Genomic DNA, 24,669 nt, shown 5'->3' on the forward strand with positions numbered 1-24,669 from the left:
TCCAGAGTAACTGTTATCAATCAGCTTTATTCTATGATATTGGATGTTGTTCCTTTATAATTAAATTCTGAAATATTAAAGGCTATTAAATTTCTTTACACAAACCAAAAAAAAAAAAAAAAAGAACAAGAAATGCTAAATTGCCAAATCACAAACGCCTCACTTGCAAATGTTGTGCATGCGAACAAAGTTGTAAGATAACCAGTGTAATGTTTTCACAAAAATAACATTTCAATGCTTATTTTATTTTTACCTGATCAATTAAAAAAGGATAAACTTTGGCTTGGTTAATACTGAATAAGAAACTAATTACAAAATGCTCTCCAGATAAATTTAATTTTTGTGCAATCCTGACAAAAAACAGAATATGATTCATTTTGTTATTGTTATTTGGTTTTTTTTAGGAGCATTAGCAACTAAGGCCATATTGCTCTGGGGATATGCGGTGGTCATTCCCTGACCTTTCCGCATCCTCCGTATTTGGTGATCATGGGCTCGAACCACGGTCTAATCAAGAAGCATGTGCTACGCACTGCTGCTCCTGCCCACCTGGCTACAGAGTCGCCAATTCATTTTGTTAAATAATACTGCTGGTAGCATAGCATCCATACCAGGAGTCCATTGTGCTTCATCATTATCAAAACTCATGCTAATCCTTGTAAGATACAGACCACAAATATATTGTGTTTTAAAACAAAGAATTGACAATTTTATTTCATGGCTATTGACCTGTAAAATACTAATTTACTGTGTTTATAAAATACTGTGTTTGTTGATCCCTGACCTGGTGGCACTTCATCTCTAACAAGTGATGTTGAAATCAGTCATCTAAATCTAAATAATGCACATATAGCCAATCATCATACTCAACATATTCATTTGATCTGTGGTACACCTCTACTTTCAGTTTTTTCATTCCACATTTTGTATCACATTAGATTGATTCATTGTTTTTCTTGTTTCCCCATCCAATGAATATATTCTTGAATCTGTGTGCTCTCTGATCAGAACCTACAAATTTTACTACCATGTTCAAATTCTGCATCCAATATCTCAGAATGGCACCATTGTTTTGATATTCTGTCAGCATTTGACATAGAAATATAAAAAAAATCCATCTGATGCATATTGAATTTATTAACTATACTTCTGTTATTGATATGCAAACATGTGGTAACTGTCTTTTGAAGCAGGACAGTAAATGGATGTTGGCTGGCGGCAGCATGTGTTTGGACTGTTTTGAAAGAGAGAGCGGGAATTATAGAAGCCAATTCAGAAGAACAGAGCCCATGGAAGTATCTGTAGAAAAGGCATGCAGCAGAAACAGTATGTCTATGAGACAGCTATTTCATTGGAGGAGACTCTGTTAGAGAGGAGTCATCAATTAACCTAACTGCCCTCTTCTGAATGGAATCTAGAAGCCTGAGAGAGGATTCGGGGCACCACCCCAGATGTTGGAACAATATTCCATGGTAGGTCGGATTTGCGATTTGTACAGAGTGAACAGCTGTTTGGAAGAAAAGTAACACCGACAGTGAAAGAGAAAACCAAGATTTTTAGCTGCAGAGGAAGCAGTATTTGTAATGTGCTTGTGCCAAGAGATTTAGAAGTCAGGGTAATCCCCAAAAGAGATATTACTGTTGTGACTTGCACTAGATATGAAGTTCAGAAAATCCAGATTTAAACTCTCTGCATCTCTAACTACATCCCATATAATTGGCTTCCACTGAATTTTCCAAAAGGTTATCCAGTCACATATTCTGAACCACTGTTAATTTCCAGCTCTAACTGTATTAGTGTTATCCCCCCCCCCCTGCACACTCTGAACTACCCTAACTGTATTTTATTACTGCATAACTGAACATTGTGAAGTAGTATAAGAATCTTGGTCTATGCCACTAATTTGCATCTTTCTGGTGAATCCCTTAATCCTTCAGTTATCAGTGACAGTACCCTATGAAAGTCTGTATTTTTCTACTAAAAATGTAATTTTTTGTAATTCTTTGTTGACATGATATTCATATTTGTTTCTTTTAAATTTTTGTTGCTACTTTCTTAAATTATTTAATTATCCTGATTACCGTTCTCGTTTCACCTAGGCTACATTTTATTTAATGAAATGAATTGCGGGAAGAGTTTTTCAGTGCAAGATAACCTATTTAGTAACGTTATATATATATATATATACAGTGGGGCCCCAACATCCGATGGTATTTCGTTCCACAAAACCCATTGTAAGTTGAAAATATTGTAAGTTGAAACCAATAATACATTGATTTCCTATAATTCGTTCCCCAACAACACATAAAATAGGTATTTTTTACATGTTATACTTCATTTTTACATTAAAAATGAGTGTTTTATAAAGATTATTTAATAAATAGTCATAAAACATCTTAAAATAAAAAGCAAGCAAAAATTAGCATTTACTTAAACTTGAAGTGCAGAGCTGATGAATTCAATGGTGGTGGGACTATATTAAGCGTCAGGTATCTTTTCAGTGTTTTGTCTTTTGCTGCTACTGGCAAAGAAACTGTCCAAAGTGGACTGTTTTTGACGACTTTATTGTAGCTTCCTGAAGTAAGAAATCACTTCGTCTTCCATTTTGCAATCTTGAGTTCAGTGTTTTCAATGTTGGGGTGTTTTTTTACCACTTCTCTTTAATACTCCCAACAAGAAATGACACTCTTCAGCTGACACTTTTTGGGTGTCTTTTTCTTCCTCTCCAGTGTCACTCTCCATAATTTTCTCCAACTGTTGTAGCTCCTGTGTTGTTAGCTCATTCCCATGAGTATCAATAAGGTCCTCCACATCCTCTTTCTAACCTCCAGACCCACTGATTTACCAAGAGTAACAATATCATTTGTCAAAGTACCATCATCTTCAAATCCATCAACGTTATAGATAATTAAATGCCAGATGTTTTTCCAGGCTGAATTTAAACTCCTGGTGGAAACATCATTCCAAGAACTTACAATCAGCCTCACACGGTCCAGCATGTTGAATTTTGACATCCAAAAATCTTTGCGCGTGAGAGCATTTTCACCAGAGGTCGCTGTAAAGCAACCTGTGAACATTTTCATGGTATAGTTTTCTTGAGGTTTGCAATCACTTGCTGATTTGGTTGAAGAAGAGGAGTGGTGTTGGGTGGCAAAAATTTGACTTGAACAAAGTCAAATTGTGCCTCAAGAGATTGAATAAGGTTGAGATCATTTTCTGGTGCATTATCCAGCAGGAGCAGTGCCTTTACAGGAAACTTATTTTTTTCAAGATAACTCTTCACTGAAGGACAAAAAACTTCAAGGTCCTATTCATTGAAGATATATCCTGTAACTCAGGCCTTCTTGTTACTGTGCCAAAACACATCCAGCATGCTTTGTCAAACTTTTGTTATTTAAATACTCTGGGATACACAACCAAAGGCTTCAGCTTAAAATATCAAGGGGCATTGGCACCCAACAGGAGGTGAGTCTGTCTTTCATAGGTAAATTAGCCCAGGTAAATTAGCCTCATCCTTAGTGATGTATGTGTTCCTGAGCATTTGCTTCCAGAAGAGGCCAGTTTTGTCAATGTTAAAAACCTGCTGGGGAAGATAACCCTCCTGATCAACGAACCATTGGAATTCAATTTTAAGGGTCTCAGCTGCTTTTTTATCAGCACTGGATGCCTCCCCAGTGCTGATAAAATTTTCAACACTTTTGATATTCGCCCTTTTTTTTGAAGCACTCGAACCAGCCTCCGCTGTCTTTAAAGTCTTCATAGCACTGCCACTGGTTGATGGAGCTTTAAGTTTCAGATCTTCATAGATCTGAAACAATCATATGAGTGATGTTCCATGTGCCATGTGTTGAACAATAACAAAGATGCTAATTGGTTGAGAATCATACGCGTGATGTTCCATGCACCATGCATCTGAAAATTTCCACTCATGTATCTTTCCAACTATATTGGAAAACCATCGGTACCTGCAAATATCATCGGTCCTTAAAAAAAAAAAAGATCGTATGGAAGGTATATCAGTTCCTGAGAATATCGGATGTCAATGTCATCATAAGTCGAGGCCCCACTGTTGACATAAATGAAATATAAAAGAATAGCTAAAATATACAAGAAAAGTTAAAATATAAAATGAATGGCTCATCACTACGTTTCTTTCTAGAATCCTGACAGTTATAGTACAAAAAGTTCAGCTTAACATCACATCCATTGAAACAATTTGTGCAGTATGTTTACTATAGTATATACAAGTATAACAATTTTCATTCTGTTAATAATGTAAATTATATTTCACTTGCTGATCAAAGGTCTGGTCTCATAGGAAAATAACTTTAAATAAATAATATATTAGCACTAATTGTAGCGTATCTAAGTAAATATCTAAGAAATAATATAATAAATAGTAATTATGTGGTATTTATAAACCAAAGAAGATGTTTAGAGTGAGGGTCATCTTTATTTATTTGCCAGTATAATATATCAAAGTTGAATGCACATATGCAATCGCTTAATGGCCAGTTATGTGACTACTTAATTAGTCTTCTGTACCCACTCCATCATCAAGATAAAATTTCATCAAACCAGCTTTGCATCCACACAGTTGATAATTTTCCTACTCCATCCTGCTGAAAATTAAAACCCTTGTAGTACTTCCATTGGCATTTCATTGAAATATGGTTTCAATCCATCACACAGTAACTGTAGATGCTAATTGGTGTTCACTGTTCCTTTAAAGAATACCATTTGCTAAACAGTTTATCCCTTAATATATTAGTATTAGTAGTGGAAAATGAAGCTTATAGAGCATCAGCCAAAAAGTAAAATCTATCCACTTCACTCATCAATCACCTCCAAGAATTTGTCTAGTTCTTCCCTGATTTTATTCAAACTACCCACTTCCTTAACAACAGATGGAAGTTTGTTCCAATGATTACCCATCTAAAGGCTGAAGGCAAACTTCCATATATCTATCCTGTAACCAATCATCTTTCAATCAATTTGAATTGATGTCCCTTCATTGCAGTCTTAGCAAGAGGAAGAATGCCATCAACATTGCATTTCCTCAATCCATCCAAGACTTTAAACATCTCTTCAGATCAGATCAGATCTCCTTACAGGTGCCTAGTCTCCATATGCTGAAATTTGCAGAACTGAAGCCTTTCTTGGTAAGAGCATCCATCTGTTTCCCTTCACCAATCTTGTTGCTCTTCTCTGTACCCATTTCATCAGATCTACATCCTCACTAAAATGAGCATCCAGACCTGTGTACAGTACTCAAGATGCAGCCTAACCATGGCCTTGTACAAAGGAATAATCACCTCCTTATTCCTGCTGTCAAAGTTCCTGTATATCATTGACAAAGCCCCATGATCTCTCCTGGCAGCCTGTCTGCACTGCCTCAGAAAACTTCATATTTGACTGCACAATTACTCCCAGGTTGTTTTCATTTTCCACTATCTCGAGTGTAGTACCTCACAGTTAAGTTACTTTGGGATAACTAGTACCCATATGCAAAACCTTGCATTTGTTAATGTTAAACTTCAATTGCCATTTCTAAGCTCATTGACCCAATCTTGTTGCAGTAGCTCACCCTGATGACTGTTGTTAACTACCATACCAACCTTTGTATCATCTGCAAACTTACACATTAAGCCTGATATATTTTCATGAATATTATTATTATTATTATCATCCATATGGTGCAAGGAAGTCTGAAACTTTTGCTTCACCAAAAAAAAAGCAGCCAAAAAAAATTTTTTTTTTTGAGTTACCCTGAGAGAAAGCGAGAAAACAAGGGTCAGAAGTAGAAGGAAATCACCAAGAAAGAGAAGAATGATGATATCCAGCTCAGGACCCTGGGTGTGCTAAGCCCACACTCACCAGATGTGAGCCCCTGGGATTAAATATCATTGATAAATATTGAACACAATGGGCCCAGCAGTGAACCCTGGAAAACTCCACCAATAACATTAGTCCACAAAGAGCAGTGCCCATTGATAACTACTCTCTGTCTTCTTCCATTTAATCATTCCTTTATCTGTAGCAGTAACTTGCCCTTAATGCCACATTGCTCCAGTTTCTACAGCCATCTTTTATGTGAAGCAGTATCAAAAGCCTTCCTGAAATCTGAGTATATGATATCAAAATTATTTTTTGGGCTAAGGTAAAGAAAGCCAACATGAGAAACTTCAGTACCTTACCAGGCAAACTCATTTCCTGCTACCACAGTTTCTCCCTGCATTCTTGGTAAACAGATGGTGCGTGTTTATCGGTAGTGTCAGTAGAAGTCGATAACGATGTATTGATTAATTTTTTCTCATTATTAAAAGCAGATTATTGGAGTTCACGAGTGGGCTGAAATTTACTTGCAGGTACACTCTCCAGACTGCCTCAGTCTTAGAGTGTTTATCCCCCCCCTTCCCGTTGTTTTAACTCAATAGGAAAATGACTTCTGCTGCCACTACTAATAGCACACACTGTCTGTAGAAGTCGTTTTCCTATTTTAAAATAGCGGGAAGGGGGGATAAATACCCTAAGACTGAGACAGTCTGGAGGCTGTACCCACAAGTAAATTTCAGCCGCAAAGGCATTACACTCATGAACTCCAGTATTCTGCTTTTAATAATGAGAAAAAAACTAATCAATACATCATTATCAACTTCTACTGCCACTACTGATAACATGCACCATCTGTTTACCGAGAATGCAGGGAGAAACTGGTAGAGGAAAAAGAGTTTGCCTGGTAAGTTTACCAAAGTTTCCCATGTTGGTTTTCTTTTCCTTCGCCATTTTTTTGCATTCAGTTCCTTTGTTACTGCATAATAGTATCTAATCAGATTTGTCAGACAAGACCGCTCCTTAACAAAGCCATGCCATGACTGCAGTATGATTGCATTCCTATCTAGATGGTCCTGCTTTACTTCTTTCACCAGTGAATTCATTGTTTTCCCTGGAACAGACATTGAGCTAAAAGGTTTGTAACTACTCATGTCACCTTTTGATCTCCCTTTGTGAATTGGGGATACATTTGCACATCTCTCCAGTCCATAGGGACCTCTGAATCCAAGGATGCTCCCATAATTATGGCTAAGAGTTTGCTTACCTCCTTTGTTGCCTCCCTTAATATAATTGGATAGATTCCATCCACTCCTGGTGCCTTTTTTATTTTTAAATTCAACAATTTCTCTTCCACTTTCCATTCAGTTATTGCAAAATCATTTAGGTCCCTGCTATAGTTAGATAAACTTCTGGCGTCCCCTTCCTTAAAGAATTCCTCATGTGTGAATGTAGATGTAGACTACTTATTCAGTTTGTGAGCAACCAGAGCAGGATCATCAACAGTAAAACCATTGACAGCAAGGAGCCCATTGTGATTCAACCCCTTCCTTCTACTATTAATATAAGCAAAAAAGTCTTTGCTGCTCTTCTTTGCCAGAGAAATCTCGTAATCTGTCATAGCCTGCCTAACCTCCTTTCTGAATTGATTACAGACTAGTTTATATCTACTGTAGGTTTCTGTATCACTTGACAATTTATATGCATGTCACACATTTTTCTTCTCTACCACAAATCTCATCAGTTCATCTGACATCCATTTAGTTCTAAGCCTTGAACAGTATTTCTTAGTTGGGATAAAAAGCTTAGTAGCTTCTATGATCCTAGAATACTTCCCACTTAGAATTTGCTGTTAGTAACATCATCAGTTAGTCCTGCTGCATAGAATTTAAAAACTATCTGAGATCACTATGTAATCACCCTTATGAAAGCAAAAAGCCTTTCCCTTTATTCTCAACAGTAGTTATATCTTTAAGGAAATTTCACATCAGTACACTGTGATCACTGTCACCCAGTGGGTATTTAACCTGGAGATCTTTAATTCATGAAGAATCATACTGATAACCAGATCAAGAGTACTGCTTCTTCTTGTTGCTCCTCTAACATGCTAATGTAACAACAATCATCCAATAAACTGATGAAATTCTTGCTAGTGTGTGAGTGACCAATCCACAAGTTCCAGTGAACATCCGAAAAGTTAAAATCCCCCATTATAAGACATCGTAATTTACTGGCCCACTCTCTCTTTCTGTGATGTTTTGGTATATTCATCACAGTCCTTAGACCTATAGCACACTCCTAATCTCATTTTTGTTTTCTGAGTGCTTATGTCACACCGAACTGGCCAAAAATTGCACTGCCCCTATGTCGACTGGGGGGGGGGAACTGTCATAGATTTAATGTTTCTTAAATAAGAATACAAGTCTCCCTCCTCCTGTCCTTGCTGTATGAGCCCTCCATGGCAAGGCCTTGGTTTTCCAGGGCCTAGCAGCTAAGAGGCCAGATAAACAACAGACCAACATAACCCAATGCCACATTATGCATTGCGTTATGTTTGTCGAAAATAACAGAGAAACTCCAATTACAAACTTCCATAAAGTATGGCCCGTTTCGTGACATCACACCTCTGAGGTTTTTGGATTGTCTTCCAGTGCTAACCACAGAACAAAATTTTTCAAATATATGTTGAAATATCAACAGATATTTGAAAAATCATGTTTTATCATTTCTGCAGGATATTAAATCTGTAACTTCTTTACAACTTCTCCAATTTGTTCATGAGTATTGTATAATAGAATCTTATCTAAATATAGAAATAGTGCTATGAATTTTGCTGTAACAATAGCTTGTGGAATGTCCTTCAAACCAAGAAAAATTCAGTTAAAATAGTACACCTTCATTGCATATTTTTAGTTTGTTATTAATGTTAAAGGTACTATATTTTGTATTATTTTGTTTCTATGATTTTTTACTAGATATATAAACATAAATTATCTGGTTTTCTAATTTATTTGTAGTTATATGCACTTTCTTTGTAGTTTATATAGAATTAAATTCTCTGTAGATATAAATGAATATTTAAATTTCTTTTTCTTTGATATTGGGTTGGAGGTTAAGAAGACGAAAAAATATATTTGTTGACATTATATTTGAACTTCTGTAGACTGTAATTTTCTGGAAATACGTATGAAGGAAGGTTGTTCCAGAAAACGGCAGTTGAATGAATAAATGAGGAAGATGAAAAGTTGGTTCTGTGAGTTTGAAGTAGGACAGTAAATGGATGTTGTCTGGTGGTGGCATGTGTTCAGACAACATCCAATGGAAGTATCTGTAGAAAAGGCATGCAGCAGAAACAGTACGTCTATGAGACAGCGAGTGGAGAGACTGTTAGAGAGGAGTCATTAATTAACTTAACTGCTCTCTTCTGAATGGAATCTAGAAGCCTGAGAGGGGTTTTGTGGGAACCGTCCCAGATGTGGGAACAATATTCCATACTAGGGCTGATTTGTAATTTGTACAGAGTAAACAACTGTTTGAAAGAAAAGTAACACCGGGAGCGAAAGAGAAAACCAAGTTTTTTAGATACAGAGGAAGCAATATTTGTAATGTGCTTGTGCCAAGAGAGATTAGAAGTCGGGGTAATCCCCAAAAGGGATATATCATTTTGCCTAGAAATTGGAGTGTCACCAAAGATAAGCATAGGAGCAGAAGAATCCTTTTTGGAAGATATAAGACAAGACTGAGTTTTAGAAGAATTGAAATCAACTAAGTTGTCTTTACCTCACTGGAGAATTACCTGGAGATTGGCATTTAAGGAATTGATAGTGAATATTCAAGAAGTTGAAACTGATTGAACAGGGCAACGTTTCTCAAAATGGAAAGTGGAATGCAATATGCTATCATCAGCAAAACTATGGATAGGATTTCCAGTCAATGGAAGAAGGTCATTAATATACAAGAGGAAAAGAGTGGGGGAAAGAACTGAACCTTGGGGGACACCAGCATTAGTGGAGAAGTTAGAAGACAGAGAGCCACCTACTATCACCCTCGGTGAGCAATCAGAGAGAAAACTAGATAACCAATTACAAAACACAGTTGGCAAACCATAAGATGGGAGCTTGTTTAGAAGAGCTTTGTGCCAAACACAATCGAAAGCCTTTAAGATGTCAAGAGCAACTGCTTGTGTTTCACTGAACTTTTCCATTGAATTTGCCCATAAATGGGTAACATTAGCCAGAATATCACCAGCGAATCGACAGAATCCATACTGGCGATCGTTGATCAGACGGATGGTTTCTAGGTAGTTTAAGAGTTGGCAGTTAATTGATTTCTCCATTACTTTAGAAAGAGTAGAAGTAATTGCAATGGGACGATAATTGGATAGAAGGGAGTTGTCACTCTTTTTAGGAATGACTGGGTATGAGCAAATTTCCAAGCAGAAGGAAAAACACCTTTGGAATAAAAAAGGGGAAAAAAGGTGGCAAAGAACAAGAGTAAGTTCAGGAGCACAGGTTTTGAGACCAACCGGAAAAATAGCATCAGGACCTGGAGCTTTCTTAGCATCAAGATTCGTCAAAATCCTTCTGACATCCTTTTGACAGAATACCACAGGAGGCATTGAATGGAGTGTGTTGTGAATGGTGGGAGGTGTTTTACCAAGATCATTAATATATGAGTTGGAAGAAAAATGGGATGCTAGCAGGTCAGCTTTATCCTTGGCTGAAGTGACAACAGAACCATCTGGTTTTGACAGAGGTGGAGCAGAGATGGGCAAAAGTTGCGGCCAATAGCTTTGGCAAGAGACCAGAATGCTTGGCTACCGTTAGGGCAAGAAACAAGTTTTCTACTCTTGGCCTGTTCAAAATCTAGACTGGACTGATTAATAAGTGCTTTACAATTGTTGCAAGCTTTGGTGTAGGCAGAAATTGAAACCAAAGGATACGAGGTTGGGAATAGCTGTGAAATAGCCAATCTGTGCAAGGTCATTAGTAATTGCAAAAACCTCAGCATCTCGACCAGCTGGGTCAATGTAACTAGAAAACAGAAGCCAACTGGAGTTGTGAACATTAAAATCACCAAGAAAAATTACCTCACTGTTAGGAAAATTGGACTGGAGAAAGTCAAGTTGCAAAGAGAGGAAGTCAAATCCACTAAGGAAAGTCGAGGAAGTCAAATCCACTAAGGAAAGTCGAGGAAGTCGAGTCCACTAATCCCTCGGAGCTCTTTAGCTCCGAGGGATTAGTGGAGTTGGGAGAACAGTAGAGACAACAGATGAATTTGACACAATGAGGTAGAGAGATTTTAAGCCAGAGAAGATCAAAAATAGGAGATTCCAAATTACCAAGTCTCTGATAGGGAATATCGGAACGGACATATGCACAAGTGCCACCTTTGAGGTGAAAGGAATCATACAGCGAATAATTTGGGCATCTGAGATGAGCAGTAGTTGAATCAACCGATAACTGCGATTCTGTCAGAAAAAGTACGTGGGGCTTGGCAGACTGCAAGTGGAAATGGACATTGTTGAGATTTTTTTTTTTTTTTTTTTTTTTTATGAAAACCCCAAACACGAAAGGTATCAAAACCTATAGTACTTAGTACCGTGCATGGGTTGAAGGAGAAGTATGGGGGGTGGGGGGAGATGCCAGAAACTTTGCTCTAGAGACTAAACATGGGTTTCACCACTTCAAGCCTCCAATAAGCAAAGCGGTGGTATTTCACACGTATATTTGTGAAATGAACTAGGAAGTGTTTGGGAGGTTTAGATCTTGGTAGTGAATAAAGATAAATTTACTCTATTAGTTTGACAATTCATGGTGTATTCAATAGTAAGAAAAAGTGGGGGGGACATGCTGTGTGAAGTAATGAAATTTTTGGATATGGCATACACATGGTAAGAATATACCCAGATCCTTGACATAACGTGGCCTTTACAATGCCCCCTGCATACAAACTACTCGGACTCCCTCCAGTCACTATCTGGCAGAGTAGAGGTAGCAAGATTATACACTAGCTGATCCGGAAGCCTCCTAAAGAGTTATCAATAGGTTCGGTCTGGTGTACTAACTAGCAGCCGGCCTGCGAACACAGTTTTAGAGCTGTACCCTCGAAATGCAAGGAAGATTGGATCTCGCCATGATGTTCATCATAACCTCAAAAGTCATCAGTCATACTGCATGATGGAAGAGATGGGGAAGGGTTGACCGAAACTTAACTCTGGAGACTAAACATGGGTTCCACCACTTCAAGCCTCCAATAAGCAAAGTGGTGGTATTGCACCGGTTGACGAGAGTCATCTGCCACCTAGTATTGCCTGGTAAACATAGACAGACAGGCGGCATTCCTCCATGTGGTGTGGGTGCCACACCTCAAACCCTGCTTACATTGGTTCACACCTGGGTGGTCACCCACAGTGTGCTTGTGCATGGAAGTTATACCCAGGATTACTAACAGTCCCACCATCGTGAAGGTGCAAGCAGAGGATTTGGCTGTCACAGACCGTTCAGACTTCACCGAAATTGGGTCCACTTGACTTGAATGTCACCCGACTATCAGTTCCATCAGTATTTTAGTCTCCCAGGTAGCAAGTACAGCTTGTCTGGCGTATCTGAGAGAAGGTCAAGGACCAAGGATTGCAGGGGGGTGCAGAGGGGGAATTTCCCCTGGGGGCCAAGCCTCAGGGAAGCAAACTGAAGGAATTGTCAATCACAATCAAGAGTGCTAGGAAGATATGTTGTCTCTTGGCATCGACAACCTTAGCTACGCTACTGAAAGATTGACTATCTGCATATAATGGGGGCGTACTTATAACACTTTTGCCCCAGGTGTAGAATTGCTTAGTTGTGGCTCTGGTTTTAATTATTAGTGTGCTGAAAGAAACTGAAATTTAAAAATACAAAAAGATCATAAACTACTGGGTAACTCCCTAAATTATGGGTGCCTGGCTTATGACTGTTGTGCATGTTTGCAGTTTTGCATAGGATAAACAGTATTACAATGTTTTTACAAATGAAATTCTTCGCATAACTATTTATTTATTTCCTGATCAGTTAAAAAAAGATAGTTTACATAATGATGTTAAATAAGGAACTAATATTACAAAATACTCTCAAAATAACTAGTTTTTTTTTTCTCACCTAACTAAAGCTGGATATGACTGATTGGGCTATTCATCTTCCTCCTTCAACCAATAAGATTCATTCCACAACAGAATTCTGTTGCTAGTTTACCTTCCATACTGAGTCCATCATGCTACTGTGCCCTGGTTGAATTTCATACCAATCTTTGGCAAAATCGTAAAACAAAGAATTCTGAGTTCAGTCTCACAGCCACTGTAATTTACTTGTAAAATACTAGTCACCAGACTTGATTTCTTAGTTGCAGTGAGTACCATGGCAATTGAGTTTGTTTAACCCTGCTTGTATGCTATACACATTTCATATGAATAAGACAAACGTAGGAGAACTATAACTATTTAAAGAAAATAAAAAAATATTTATTGGAATATTTATATTATTAAAAGGATATCTCCAGTTTTTAAGTTTTAAGCCGCAATTAAATAATATTATTTTACAAAAGATACGTTTTTGTAATTTATTTCATTAATCAAATTGAATTTTCTGTATGCCCATATTTTCTTATATGTATGTAAATTGACCTTAATTTTTGATCCAGCTGAATAAAACTTTTATTGACTGCTGTGATGAAAATTGATATCATGATTATAATGTTTGTATTAATATAATTTTTGCCTAATTAAAGAAATGTATGTGAAGGGACCCTTTAAAATCACTATTTCCCTAATAATCCTTTAGTTATTCTTAATGTTCTAAGACAGTAAGAAATTAAGATGAGAAATACAGCAGCGCCAGTGAAGTGAAATTGTGACAGTTACCATTTTAATGTTTTTTTTTCCTTCTTTTTTTTTTTTTTTTTTATTGTTTTTCCATTCTGACTGCATAAACCACCTCTATATATACAGGCATTGTTGTATATATAAACTGATAGCTAACTAAATAAAACTTGTGATAAACATTGCAGATAATTGAGTGAATGTCACATGTTCTATTTAGTCAGTTTTATTTTATCAGAAGTTTTATTTAATATGACAAGTATACATAGATTTACACATGTGGTACATCTGAAACTGGTATTATTATTCTATATAGTTTTTAATGCTAAATATCTTTAGTTTTCACTTTAAGTGGTGAACAGAGGGTTCAGTTTTGAGATTCATAAATAGCAAATGTTCCATGAAAGTGGCATTAGGCAGCTCAGTTGTAGCTAATATTTTAAGTGGCATGATAATTCATCTGTTAGGTAAGTATAACTGATATATATTTTACGTGATTTTCCCTGAAAATGAGGACTTGTGAGGTGGTGGGGAGGGATAGAGGGATGATTATCTTCAATTTGAGATACACTTAGTTTTGGATAAATGCCAAATCATATATGTGGTACATGTAATATATGTGAAGTTTGAAATCGGCAGTATTATTTTAGTGATTTAAATAGTAATAGCACCATAGTTAAGAAGTTTGAAACACAAGACAAGATGAAGGCGTCCTCTGAGCACAATTATTTATCTATTTTAGAGTTAACTAGTTATTATCAGCTTACTTCACCAGTATTTCAAACATTCTTTCAGAGATAGATAAGAGATATATGTGTGCATTTTATGCTAGTTGAGTAGTGGCCTGGTATATTTGGGCACTCTAGCCATTGGCATGTTTTATGGGCACATTTTAAACCTGTTTAAGGTAATTTATATTTGTCTTTCAACGAGTTAGACAAATTGAAGAAATTAAAAATGAAAGAAGAAAATATCATCAAGATGTTTAAAACTTTATAATCATTATTACAGTTGGAAGTGCTTCGTTTAAAATGCTACTAAAATGTCTTTTTTTTAGTCTGCAAAGTTTAACCTACATAAAAAATTGTTACTCATCAGAACAAATTGTGCTTCCAAGTTATCTTGTCAGGGATTGTTTCTGGAGACCACATACTATCTAATGAGTGAACATTAAGTTTCAAAACAGGTTGTCATAGCAGTATCACTTGTTTAAATTTTAAATGACTTTAACAATTTTCAGTTTATAATTTGTTTTAACCTTTTAAACTTTTTAAATTAAAAAAAGTTGAAATACAGGAAATGCCTTTAATCATTTCATTGAGAATATAAACACATTGACACTTATTTAGTTATTTAACAGTTATTTGCCATGGTCCAAGCTCACATGACTGCTAATATTTAGCAGTTGAGTCGTGACAAATGAATACAATCATTTGTTAATGATACAATATTTGTTAATGATTGTATTTGTTTGTCCAAATGATTAGTTGTAAACTCTGTTTGTCTGACCTAGCAGTCATGCTGAAGAGTAAACAGAACAAGTGTGCAGATGTTTGGTTTGATGTTGGAAAGACAAATCCTAAAATATGATTCTGTATTTATTCTGTATAAAATGAATTGCTATAAACTGTGCTTTCTGTGGAATTTCTATAGCAATTTTTGGGTATTGCAAACTCCATGTAAAAAAATATATATATTCTACAGGCATTGTTGGTTTGAGAAAAAATATCTAAATTATTGTTGATGATTTTGTACTCCTGTTGCAGAACCAATATAATAAAGGAAATTTGACCTGACATGAGAATAATCAATTTTTTTTTTTTTTTTTTTTTTTCGGTCTGACTGAACTGCTAAATTTGATTGTACAAATTATACTGGCATCTGTTTTCGAATCAGAAATTAGTTTGTGTATTAAATCATGAAAGAATTAATGTGTATTAATGATTGTAGTGGTAAAATGCAAAAGTGATAGCACCATTCCATGTAAGTGTATTCATGATGTTCATATGGGACTGTGTCAAGGACTGAAGGTTATCATTAACTGCTAGAGCACATTGTTAAAGTCATCTTCCAGATATTGTTAAGTCATATTGAATTTTTTCTTAATAACATTTTAGTATGATACAATGAACAATACTTGATCAAGAACTGCATCTTGAGAGATCTCCATTGGTTATTAGCACCATAACTTTAAGATATATAAGACTTAATGTCTTGAGTTTGCCAATGATACAAAGGTTGGTAGGGTGGTTAACCACCCTACCTTGAATACTGTCATTAATGACAGTATTCAAGGTATTATACTACTACAAGAACTAAAAAAATTAGGCAGATGGGCTAAGAAATGGCAATTGAAATTTAACATTGACAAATGTAAAGTACTGCATATGAATAGTAGTAATCACAGATTAATGTTCCATGTGGTACTACACTCAGGGTAGCGGAAAATGAAAAAGACTTTGGATTAATTGTGCAGACAGATATGTAGTTTTCTGAGCAGTGCAGACAGGTTGCCAGGACAGCTCATAGGGTTGATATACAGGAATTTTGTTAGCAGAATTAAGGAGGTGATTATCCCATTGTTAAAAGCAGCGGTTAAGCTGCATCTTGAATATTGCATACAGGTCTGGAGGCCTCATTTTAGGAAGGATCTAGATCTGCTAGAATGGGTACAGGAAAAGACAACAAGATTGACGAGGGAACAAAAGGGTGCTCTTACCAAGAAGGCTTAATTTCTGCAAATTTCAGTCTCTGGCAATCAGATCACCTGCAAGGTGATCTGATTGAGGTGTTTCAGGCTTTGAATAGATTGAGCAGCAGCATTACTGATGGCATTCATCCTCTTGCTCATACTACACATATGAGGGGGCATAAATTCAAATTGAGGATAGTTGCAGTATAGATATGTGGGCAGTTTGCCTTTTGGTTGATTGTTGGAACAAACTTCTATCTGTTATTGTGGAAGTGGGTAGTTTGAATAATTTCAAAGAAGAACTAGACGGGTTATTGGAAGGGATAGACAGATGACGTTGGAAGTTTTTTTTTTTATGCTGATGCTTGCTTTCTTACATCACTTGCCACTACTAATAATAATAATAGTCGAGAAAGAAAATCTGACTTTGGCGTATTTGATTATATAAGTAATGGGATATTCCTAAGTTCATAAATTATCTAGCCCTTGAGTTGATGAACTACCAAAGGAAATAAATTTCTAAACCAGAAATATGACCCCCAGAATTAAATTATTTTGTTATACTAAAAAAAAAAAAAAATAAATAAATAAATAAAATACCAGCTAGACCGCTGTCTAAAACAGAAGTTAAATCTGCTGTATAACTTTATTCGTTAACTCTATTGAGGTAATGGGTGATTGAATGTATGTTACAGGTGAACCCTTGTGATATTCACAATGCATATGTAGAAATTAACTTATAGTATTGTTCAATAAAGTTCATGCTGAAGTTATAACATTATTGAATAAAATAACGAAATTATTAAAGGTTTTTATTAAGGGAGGTAAAAACTATTGAAATAACGTTTTCACTCTGAATTATTTGCAGTGAAGGCGTAGAGAAAAATAACATCGTTTATCACTATCTTTTTCAGAGTAACAGTATTATAAATTTAAAATAATACTTGGTTGATTAGAAAATAATATGTGGTAAAATGGGGCTTTGAGATCAAAAACTTTAGGAACTGCTGTTTTAACATTACCAGTAAGTGCTGCTTCTTCTAAACAGTCATTTTTGAAATTAAAATAATAATAAAAATAAACATCTCCAATCATCTATGAGACTATCAGTTGAATGGACTAGCAATTCTACCTGTAGAAACAGAAATTGCACTTGGATTTCATGGTACAGAAATTTCATTAAATGAATTTTGTTAGTCACAGGATATCACTATTAAGGTAAAAAAAAAAACACTATCTTTCCTTTTTTTTTATTAAATTATGGTATGTACATAAAATAGCCCAAAGCAAGCTATCAATTTTAATATTATGGTGTAAAATTTAATTTAGTTTAATTGTTTGCAATGTTGGAAAGTCAGACCTACAAGCATAGTCTCTTTCTTCACCCTTCCTGAAAGTACACAGGAAGGCCACAGTCCTCGTGAGCTCTTAGGGATCTGAGAATAGAATCGTGAGTTGTCATATACAGTGAATTTCCATTATAACACTTCCACTTATAGTACTGGCCTACTTTTAATGCTCATTTCTTCTAGATTCATGATCAGTTCTGTGAAGTGCTATGTATTTTTTTTAACAGCAATTAAACTCTGATTAAGCACTTGCTTATTTATATTACTTTTTTTTTTTGAGGTCCAAGGAAGGGATAAACCTAGATATAGAGTATGTCTGCCAGGGGCAAAAGTTGATGACGCTGTAGAGCAGATATCATATTTTAAGGGCACAAAAGGTGATATTGTTGAACACGGAACTAATGACATTAAGAGTAAGAGATTTGCAGATCTACTCAACAAGTACAGGTCAGTGTTGAAAAAAAGTCATGAGTTAGGGTTGAATGTGAAGGTGTCTGCAATTCTGCCTAGATACGATAGGAGGGAGTATATGATGAGAGCCTTGTCAATCAATTTGGTCCTGGAGAGATTGTGCAAGGCTCGAGGGGTAGAATTTTTTTCAAGACGCCCAGTCTCTGCTTGTTGACAGGAGAGACTGCTTCTACAGGGATTGCGTACACTTAAATAGAAAGGGTGCAAGAATATTTGCTGATGCTATTGAGGCAGTGTTAGGCGGGTCAGAAAAACTGCTAGCTTGGGGGGGGATACACAGACTAAAAGTTTAACAGTGGCTGCAGACAGAGGCAAAAGTGATTCTTGCACTGCTTCTATTAGAAGGAGCAGCAGCCAGGAAAGCAAAGTAATGGAAATTTCCAGGACTGCTGGAGTCATAGTGGAACAAGTAAATACATGGGCTGCGTTAGGGTAACTAAGAGTAGGAACAGGTGCATGTATACTTCATTGTACACCAGTGCTAGGAGTATAGTTAATAAATTTGATGAGCTTGAAGTGCTAGTCAAGGCATCAAAGGCAGATATTGTTGGGATATCAGAGACATGATGTCACACAGATATAAGCAGTGCAGAATTGGAATTTGGGGAGTAGTAGTAATAGTGGCACGTGATGCAAGAAAGCAAGTGTATGAGCTTATGCAGCATCAGCCAAAAAAAAAATCAAAAAAAAATCACACCATTCCTTCTAAATGCCCGTCCAGTTCCTCCTTATATTTATTTAACCTATCAACTTCCACAACGACAGATGGAAGTTTGTTCCAGCAATTAATGACCCACTGGCTAAAGGCAAATTTCCGCACATCTATTCTACATGTCTTTTCTTAATTTGAATTTATGCTCCCTTAAGTTCATAATCTGAACAAGTGGAAGGATCCCATCAGAATTCAGCGTGCTCAACCATTCAAGGCCTTATACACCTCAATCAGATCACCGTGCAGGTGCCTAGTCTCCAGCCACTGCAATTTTCAGAATTTAAGCCTCTCTTGGTAAAAGGATCCCTTCATTCCCCTCACCAATCTTATTGCCCTTCTCTGTACACGCTCAAGCAAATCTAAATCCTTCCTAAAATGAGACCTCCAGACCTGTACGCAGTACTCAAGGTATGGCCTGACCATTGCCTTATACAGAGGGACAATCACCTCCTTTTCCCTGCTAGCAAAATTCCTATATATCATTGACAAAACCCCATGACCTGCCCTGGCAGCCTGTCTGCATTGCTCAGAAAACTTCATATCTGACTGCACAATTACTCCAGGTCTTTTTCATTTTCTACCACCTTAAGTGTAGTACCACACAGTTGGTACATTTCTCTGGGGTTACTTCTACCCATATGCAGTACTTTGCATTTGTCAAGGTTAAACTTCAGTTGACACTTCTCGGCCCATCTGCCCAAATTATCCAGATCCTGTTGCAGTAGCACACTGCCATTACTGTCATTAACAACCCTGCCAACCTTTGTATCATCTGCAAACTTCGACATTAAGCCTGATATACCTTCATCAATATCATTGATAAATATACAAAACAACAGAGCACCCAACACCAAACCCTGTGGGACTCCACTAATAACATTAGTCCACGAAGAGCAGCACCCATTAATTACCTCCCTCTGTCTTCTCCCACTCAACCATCCTTTTATCCATTGTAGCAACTTACCCTTAATACCATTCTGCTCCAATTTGTACAATAGTTTCCATGCACAACAGTGTCAAAAGCTTTCCTGAAATCCAAATATATGATATCAAAATTATTTTTTGCATCCAGTTCCTTTGTAACCACATAATAATAACCAATCAAATTTGTCAGACAAGACTTTCCCTTAACAAACCCATGCTGTGTCGGAATTATTGCTGCAGTCTTGTCTAGATGATCCTGCAATGCATCTTTATCCATTGACTCCATTATTTTAACCGGAACAGAAGTTAAACTAACTGGTCTGTAATTACTCGTGTCACCCTTCAATCCTCCCCCCCCTTTGTGAATTGGGGATACATTTGCACATCTCCAATCCATGGGAACCTCCCCTGAGTCCAAGGATGCTCTCATAATTATGGCTAAGGGTTTGCTTGCTTAGTTGCTTTGCCGCCTCCTTTAATATAACTGGATAGATCCCATCTACCCCAGGTGCTTTTCTTATGTTTAACTTCAACAATGTCTCCTCCACTTTGCTCTCAGTTATTACAAAATCATTAAGTACCCTGTTACAATTTGATAACCTTCTGCCATTTTCAAACCTTAATAATTCCTCATATGTGAATGTAGAATTAAGGTCTTTGAGATAACAGAAGTGGAGAAAGAGCAGTATGTACTGGAACTTAAGAACAAGTTTGAGCTTCTGCAGACAGCTCATGACCTAGATATCAAAGAGGAATAGCACAACTTTCTGAAAGTGATAAAGCCCAAGAAATCTATAGGGAAAAAGAAATCCAAAGAAGAAAAACTTAGTCAAGAAACACTTGTAATGATGAACCGAAGGCAACAAATGAAGATTAAGATAAACACTGACAGGGAGAAAATTGAGTATACTGAGTTATTCAAAGCCATTAGAAAGAGGCTCAGAGAGAACATGAGAAGATTTAACACAAGAAAAGTAGAACAAGCATTAAGGGAAAACAAAGGACTTAAATCAGCAGCCATGAGCAGTAATACAGAAAGACAAATGCTACTGAAACTGAAGAATAGCAATGGTGTACTTATAAATAGCAGAGAAGGCATAATTCAAATAGCAGAAGACTACTACAGAGAATTATACAAGGAGAAATGGAATGATGCCAGCAGTGGGGAAGATGGATCGCAAATTAGCAACACATACGACATACCCGATATTCTTCCTGATGAGGTAGAACAGGCGTTTAAGAAAATAAAGAATCAGAAAGCCCCGGGGGGAAGATGAAGTTACCATATAGTTGTTAAAATTGCGAGGAAGAGACATAACACAAAAACTGGCAACGCTCTTCACAAAATGCATTAGAAAAGGTGACGCCTGAGCAGTGGAATAATGCAATCATAGTTTTGCTGCATAAGAAAGGAGATAAATCAGAAATTGGAAATTATAGACCAATTAGATTGTTATCCCACATCTACAAGTTGTTCACAAGGGTCATTACTAACAGATTAGAAAGAATACTTGGTGAGAATCAACCGAAAGAGCAAGCTGGCTTTAGGACAGGATTCTCAACTATGGATCACCTTCACGTAATATCACAGCTAATGGAGAAAGCAAATGAATATAAAACACCATTATGCCTGGCATTTGTGGATTATGAAAAGGCATTTGACTCCATACAGCTTAAGGCAATGTTTCGGGCACTGGAAAGACAAGGCATAGATACTCCATATATTATGATTTTGAAGAAAATATATGAGAATGCTACCTCCTTTGTTAGACTAGACAAAGACCGTGCCAAATTTAAAATTGAGAAAGGAGTTCATTAAGGGAAACAATATCTCCAAAGTTGTTTACTGCTGCCCTTGAGGAAGCTTTCAGAAGATTAGACTGGTCGCAGAAAGGAGTCAATGGGAATGGAGAGTACCTAAACCATTTACGATTTGCAGATGACATTGTGGTGATAAGCCACGATCCCAAAGAATTAGAGGAAAATCTTAATCAGTTATGCACAGTTAGTAAGGATTTTCGACTAAAGATGAATATGGCTAAAACAAAAGTAATGATGAACAAGTATGTCACAGAAAGGGAAATAATGATTGAAGGAGCAGTAATTGAAAAGGTGGAGTCATATAGTTATCTGGGACAAGTTATTAGCTGTAATAATGATAAATGGCTGGAAGTCAAGAGAAGAATAAATTTTGGATGGATAGCATTCAGGAAATATAGTCACACACTGAAGAGCAATATCCCAGTTTGTCTGAAACGTAAAATAATGAACCAATGTATACTCCTCACCATGACTTATGGAAGTGAAACTTGGTCACTCACCAAAAGAATGGAAGAGAAGTGAGAACTACACAGCGAAGAATGGAACAAATTATATTGGGAATCAGACTGTTAGATAAGAAGAGAAACACATGGATTAGGCAGCAAACTCAAGTAAAGGACATTCTTATCAAAGCTAAAGAATTAAAATGGTCTTGGCCAGAACACATAGCTCAAAGACATGATGACAGATGGACTAAGAAAATAACAGAATGGTACCCAAGAGGAGCTAGAAGAAAACCTGGAAGACAACGGTGGAGATGGATAGATGAAATTCATGAGCTTGTAGGTAGTAAATGAATGGCCATTGCACAAAACAGAAGGAACTGGAAAGTTGCTGGAGAGGCCTTCATCCTGCAGTGGATTGAAAATGGCTAATGGTGATGATGATGACTTGGATTTCAGGAAAACTTTTGATACTGTTGCATATGGAAGACTGCTGAAAAAATTGGAGAGATATGGCATTAAGGGTAAGTTGCTACAATGGATAAAGGGATGGTTGAGTGGGAGACAGCAGAGAATGATAATCAATGGACACTGCTCTTCGTGGAAAAATGTTAGTGGAGTTCCCCAGGGTTTGGTGTTGGGCCCATTGTTGTTTTGTATATTTATCAATATTGATGAAGGTATATCAGGTTTAATGTCCAAGTTTGCAGATGATACAATTGGCAAGGTTAGTAAAGACAGTATGCTACTCCAACTGGATCTAGATAAGTTGGACAAATGGACTGAGAAGTGGTAACTGAAGTTGAACACAGACAAATGCAAAGTACTGCATATGAGTAGCAATAACTGAAGGGAAATGTACCCACTGTATGGTAGTACTACACTCAGGGAAGTGGAAAGTGAAAAGTGAAAAAGACCTGGGGGTAATTGCGCAGTCAAATATGAAGTTCGCTGATCAGTGTAGATGGGCTGCCAGGGCAGGTCATGGAGTTTTGTCAATGATATGTAATAATTTTGCTAGCAGGGATAGAGAGATTATCCTGTTATACAAGGCAATGGTCAGGCCACACCTAGAGTACTGTGTACAGGTCTGGAGGCCTCATTTTAGGAAAGATGTAGAATTGCTAAAACGAGTACAAAGAAGGGCAAAAAGAATGATGAGGGGAACAGAGGGGTACTCTTACCAAGAAAGGCTGAAGTTCTGCAAATTGAAGCACCTGGAGAGTAGGCACCTGCGAGGTGATCTGATTGAGATGTATAAGGCCTTGAATGGGTTGAGCAAGCTGAATGCTGATGTGATTCTTCCTCTTGCTCAGATTAAGAACCTGAGGGGTTACAGTTTCAAATTGAGGAAAGACAGTTGTAGAATAGATGTGCGGAAATTTGCCTTTAGCCAGCGGGTAGTTGATTGGTGAAACAGACTTCCATCCTTTGTTGTGGAAGTTGATAGCCTAAATAAATTTAAGGCTGAGCTGGATAGGTGCTTGGACTGAATGGAGGGGTAAAATGGAAAGTTTTATTTTGTTTTGTTTTTTTATTTGGTTGATGCTGCATAAGATTGCTTTCTTGCATCGTATGCCTCTACTATTGCCAAAACCCTCATTACTCTTGATTTTTTGGCTTTGGGGAAGGAACAGATTAATAGAGACTATTCAAGAAATTATTAATCATGCAGTTTGTCATAGAAATTGCCCCTGGTGCAGGTGCCATTTATTTCATATTTGACTTAAACCTTTGGAAGCAGATAAGCCACTCTTTACAACTCACTAGCTATTCATCCACTTTCTTGCACAGTAATTAGTGGCTTTTGGGTGTACATGTGTTCAACACTGTATCATTAAATTAAAAAAAAAAAAGCTAAATAATTAGCTTTATTTACCAAAATATTGATGAAAAATAGCCTCCAAGAAATTAGTCCTGCTTGTAACATTCTCCTGTTCAGTCTCTTTTTGAGATTGTTGTAACAGGAGTTTATTGTAGATGAAGTTGATAAAATTCTGTTTTCCCTTTTTCTTTTTAGAAGTTTTAAGATTAAATATGTTGTCTCTTGTTTATCTGTTTCCTTTTTTTTTTTTTGATAATTTATAAATTGCTCTTTACTGAATTAAGGATGCAAAAATAAAACTGGATTCTGTATATGTGGATCTTGGATTTGAAGAAAATTATGTTCCTAGAAATGGTCTTTTTTCCTATAGAAATAATGATATAATAGCAGTTTATTCTTTTGACAAAGGGTAAGAAATGCAACATTTTATAGATATGAATGTGAAATGGTTAAATATATATATATACAGTATTAAATTTTTCGCTAAAATTGTTTGATTACACAAACAAGGGCCAGTTGCCTTCTTATTGCAAATTTTTGACAGTCTATTGTTTCTTTGTGTTTTCGCTTTTCGCTTCTATATGAACTTATCTAATGTAACTCTCTGCTACATTAGAAGGATTAATTCACAGTAAGGTGAAATATTAAAATGCAAAAATACCCAGATGTTTTATCACTAAATTGTGTTGAACCAACACAATTTAGTGCTAAATACAGTATATATTTCAATATATTTCTGTGGGAAGAA

At 36.5% G+C, this 24,669-nt stretch overlaps 1 protein-coding gene across 1 annotated transcript in view; it reads left to right on the forward strand.

Moving 5' to 3' along the window:
- The window catches only part of LOC150075211 (phosphatidylinositol 4-phosphate 5-kinase type-1 alpha-like), a 271,058-nt gene that overhangs the window by 10,450 nt on the left and 235,939 nt on the right, over positions 1-24,669 (forward strand). The window lies entirely within an intron of this gene.

The sequence above is a fragment of the Mastigoproctus giganteus genome, chromosome 14 (genome assembly GCF_048544385.1).
Source record: "Mastigoproctus giganteus isolate SK-2022 chromosome 14, ASM4854438v1, whole genome shotgun sequence".
Classification (NCBI taxonomy): Eukaryota; Metazoa; Arthropoda; class Arachnida; order Uropygi; family Thelyphonidae; genus Mastigoproctus; species Mastigoproctus giganteus.